The sequence below is a fragment of the Engystomops pustulosus genome, chromosome 7 (genome assembly GCF_040894005.1).
Source record: "Engystomops pustulosus chromosome 7, aEngPut4.maternal, whole genome shotgun sequence".
NCBI classification, from domain to species: Eukaryota; Metazoa; Chordata; class Amphibia; order Anura; family Leptodactylidae; genus Engystomops; species Engystomops pustulosus.
The window spans coordinates 98,752,582-98,757,560 of NC_092417.1; the positions used below are offsets into that span (position 1 = coordinate 98,752,582).

At 40.9% G+C, this 4,979-nt stretch overlaps 1 protein-coding gene across 1 annotated transcript in view; it reads left to right on the forward strand.

Moving 5' to 3' along the window:
- LOC140070636 (NAD(P)H dehydrogenase [quinone] 1-like) overlaps positions 1-4,979 on the forward strand; it is a 75,588-nt gene that overhangs the window by 13,750 nt on the left and 56,859 nt on the right. The window lies entirely within an intron of this gene.

Below are 4,979 nucleotides of genomic sequence, written 5' to 3' on the forward strand. Positions count from 1 at the left end.
TCCTGCAGTACTCACTACCAGCCCCACAAGGAGGCAAGCATGCAGCAAACCCACATTTGGTCTGGGACCAACACTTCCCCCAGCAACGTGTCTCGAAAAAGGCGAGGTCCAAAACAGATGTCTTCAACCCAGATTACATTGCTGGAGCATCACCATTCGTAGAAAATGACATATATAGCAGAGCTGCTAATTTGAACATCCGAGACGGAGCAGTAGGAGCTGGGCGAAGGCGGATGAATCCTAATGCTTCCCGAAAGAAAGGAGTAAAGAAGAAATGAGATCTATATGAACTGTGGGAGGGGAAAGGCATCTCACGTAGGACACTTATTTATAATGTGCCTTATGTCACTGATTTGTAGGGAAGGAGCAAAGTGCATATGGCTACAGTAGTTGAGCAAATATGTCTCCTCCTTGTGGATATTTCCCAGAGCCGCCACAGCAATATTCATATTGTATGATTTGTTGTAGTTACTGTGCCACTGAGAAAACAGTTCTGGTCTGTTCCCTCTTAAGGGAATAAGCAACAAATTTATGTTTTGTAAAAACATGACATGCACCCTGGTATTAAAATCTGAAAAATGTGGCTCAAATGTTTGAATTTAAAAAAAAATTGCAATATCCTAATGATGGGATTTATATGAAATTAACATTTTAAAGCAATATGACAATCATATTTTTTTTTTTTTTTTTTTTCTATCCCTGCATCACCTCCCTGTATAGGTAGGAGGTGCAGGATGTGAGCGGCATTCACTCCCCTTCATTGCATCTCTATTCTCCAAAATCAAAGCAATAATAAGTGTACTGCCCGGAGCCTTCACTGTCATTTTAATCATAGCAACAGGTGTGGCAGATAACCTATTAATTTCTGATCATTTTACATAAATGGAAGCTTTAGGCGAGTGCAGTCATATTACTGATGGTCCCATAAAAAGGTAGCAATGAAAACATCAGTTTGTCCCACAAAAAATTATTAGCATCAGAATGAATTTGTTATTCATGTGATCATAACAACCCAAAGAATATGAGGTGTGTCATTTTGGAGCGCACCGTAAAAGATATAAAAACTCTGTAAGAAAATTATGCAATAGTGTTTTTTTTTTTGTTTTGTTTTTTTCTATAAATTCATCACATTTTGAAATGTTTTTCCAGCTTATCAATACAAGGAATATTAAATGCTGTCACAAGGAAGGTCAATTTGTTAAGCATAAAAGAAGCCATCATATTGCTCTGTAGACATAAAAATAAAAAGGTTCAGCTATTGTATGTTAACAGTCAGCCAGGACTAGGGTGAATAGGGAGTGGTCGAAAAAGTTCAATCTACAGTGGGGCACATGACAGGGGTGTTCCCTTTCACCACTGTTGTTCGCACTGGCGATAGAGCCCCTAGCTTGTATGGTTCGACATGCATAGATTTATATTCTGACAACATTTTGGATGCAGGACAGGCCCTGCCGAGGCTGGGGGACATTTTCTCCAGGTTTGGGGTTTATTCAGGACTGTATTAATTGGGCTGCAGAACTCCTATTGCTCACTCACAGGTACAGGGAGGAGAAATCCCGGGGGTAGATAGGTTTACATATCCGGGACTGCAGATCACTCGAACAATAGCAGATTTTATTGAGTTGAGTCTGGCGCCTCTACTACAAGAGATGCGGGCGCGATCCCAAACATTGGCTCTGCGGGTTTCAGAGTATTTAAGAGATTTCGTGTGGAAGCCGGGAGTCCCACAAATTCGTCTAGAAAAGCTACAAATGGTGAAAGATAAGGGGTGGGGGGAGGGAGCGTTTTCTTAATGCCAGTGTATACTTTTTGGCTGCGCAATGCCAACATTTTGGAGGATGGGACCTGTCGGGATGATTGCTGGTACCCACGGGTTGTAAAACATTTTGTGGGAACCCAGATTCCGGTAGCTGCATTAGAAGCAGGATGTTTGGGAAGAAGGGCATGTACAAGCTGTACCTGGAGGTAGAACCCATATTTGGAAGAGGTATATAAGCTGGAGAACATGCAGGGAATTTTATACCTACACCAGCTGTATACTGGACAGTGCTAAAGGGGTACCAGCAAATAACAGAAAAATTTGGGACCACAAGGGCTATGTTTTTCCAATTTTTACATAATAGGCACTTTATTCAGACACAATTTGGAGAAAGGGTTGTAGAATTCTCCTCTATGGGGGTGATATCAGGGGTGGCGCAAGCAAGGAACATGCAACGCCTGATATCATTGGTATATATAAAGTTATCTTGGACAAAGTTCTAGTGGATCATATTGCCGACAAGGGGAGGAAATGGGAAGCAGAGGTGGGGAATCTCGCTAATGAGGAGTGGGGGGAAGTGTTGGAGTCACCGTCTTTACTGTCTTTGAACGTGGCACAGAGAAGATCACAAGGTGTACCAGACTCCAGTGGTGCTGCAAAAGATAGGATTACGGGGTAATTCGTGTTGTCTGAGATGTCAGGAGGAGGAGGCTGGTGATATGCATATGTTCTGGAGGTGCTCAGCACTAGGGCCTCTGTGGGGAAAAAGTGAACAGGCTGATATATAGGGTGTTTGCAGTCAGAAAACCAGTTGGCCAAAAAATGTGTGCGTGTTGGGATATGTGGGGGAATTGGATATAATCAGGCCAGAATAATTAGCATTGGCTAAAATTCTTTACCAAGTGAGGAAATCTGTTGCTAGACAATGGTTAGATGCAGACCAACCGGCTTTTAGAGAGGTGAAGCGCATGTTGAACGATACAATTAAGCTTGAAATGAATGTGTTAAAGAGGTGTGGCTAAGAGATTAGAAAAACAGTGGAGCAAATGGATTGAATGCCCGGGACTGGCCTCACAGCTGTCGCTGCATAGCTGGGAGCAACCTGGAGAAAATAAACAGAATGATATAAGTGCTACGCGACATAGGAGATTAAAATATGATGTCGACTTGAAGAGTGATTCAGACCTAGGGGAGGGTTGGGGACAAGGGGGTCTCTATGTTGGGGATTATGTCAGAATGTACATTTAGGCTAGATTCACACAACTGCTTGGGACGTATAAATATGGCTTCAAGCTTGCGGCCGTATATGTCCCCCATAAGCTGGCGATGGGCGCACGGAGTAGTATGGAGCTACACACGTGGGGCACTGTACCGCCCCATACCCGGGGAAAAGATAGGACATGTCCTATCTTTCCCTGTATTACGGCACCGTGCACCATCTATCTCTATCGAGAGAGGCAGGGCAAGCAGCGCTCACCCCCTCCTCCTCTCCTGTGCGCCACACGTCACAAGTTAGTGTGAATGTAGCCTTATACTGTGTATTGCATATGTATTACTGGAATTGTTCTGATCTGTGATTTTGTGTGCAAATAAACGTTTTTCTGGTTAAAAAAAAAATTATAAAAATAAAGATGGGAGTGATAAATGAAAATGCAAAAAACAAAAATGACCTGATCCTTAACTGGTTAAAAAGTAGAAGTGTCGCAAAATGGACCAGTGCAGGCTTAGGTTTGACAGTCAATAATAATAATTCTTTTATTTACATAGCGCACACAGATTACGCAGCGTTGCCCAAAGCATGTCAAATTGGTCCCTGTCCCCAGGGCCCCAGCACTGCAAGGCAGAAGTGCTACTCGTTCAGCCACCGTGCTTATCAGGGTGTCTAATGCCGGATGATAAATCTAGTGTCTATCAGAAAACTGCAACAAAATGTTAGCACATTTATATAATATGTAGTGGACAGACTTTCCTTTGCTAGGTAATGCCCCTTTATTTTAGGGTCTTAAATGTGGCACAAACTACTACAGAATTATTTTGCTAACATTTTAACAGTTGTGTCTTGCAGATAACACAACCTCATATTGCTCTGTAAATGGAATTATAAAGTAAGGGGTTTTTGAGGTGCAGGATGTGAAGAATGGAGACAGGCCTTAACCTTAAAGGGTTAAGGTGTCATGGTTCTTCGTTGCCCTATTTATGGGATTAAATATTAAAAATTTCAAACCTCCTTTTCTGGATGTCTCCACCTCAGAATGGGTTGAGGTCTGAAATCCACATAGAATATGTGGATTGTACTGGTATATCTTTATTACATTTTTAATTGTGCTGTTGTTGCTGTACTGCAAATATGGAAAGGGTGGAGGAGATAAATGATCAGTAGGAGTATTGTGTGAGAACGGTCACAGTGACTAAGCATCAGGCAGAACCTTGCTAAACCTGCTACTTTCTGCTATTCCATATTATCATTACTATAAACCACAATTAAAGGGCATTTACCATAAGTTTTACTGATGGTAGATGTGTCCTACTAATACGTTTTTGATGATGTTCCTCAGGACTTCTTTTATTATAACTGTATATGTGGCAATATAGAGTTATAAAATTATGCTAATTAGTCTGGGATGCTCTGACCAACACACCGTTCCCATACAAGTCCCTCCCGTCCACAGTGCATAGAGCAGATTCTGGGCAACACTTGTATGGGGAAGTGAAAAGGCACTATGATGGTGTAGCCCCAGACTAATTCATGACAAATTTTGAACAATAATGGGGGAAACCTGTGTTGAACTATCAATAGTCTAAGGTGTGATATATTTAAATGGCCTTATTGGCTCCTATTTGGCTCCAAGCCTTGATTTAACTGAATAGAATATAATCCCTATTTTATACCAATTCTGGAAAAAATTAAAGCCAAGGCCATAGTTTTAAATGAAATAAACTTTATTATATTGATTTTATAAAACATCTTAAAAAGACAGCAAAACAGTCTAAAGCAGACAGATTACCCCCAATACGATATATCTCCTAAAGTGAAAGACAATATATGTATATTTGGTTATGAAAAACTCGGCTAATTAGCATAATTTATATAACTTATATAATTTATATAACTATATTGCTGCAATTGTGGAGGAACTCTTTAGAAGGACACGTCTATCTTCAGTAAAATTGATGGTAGATGTCCTTTAAATATTAACCTTGGACCAGGCCAAAAAAAAAA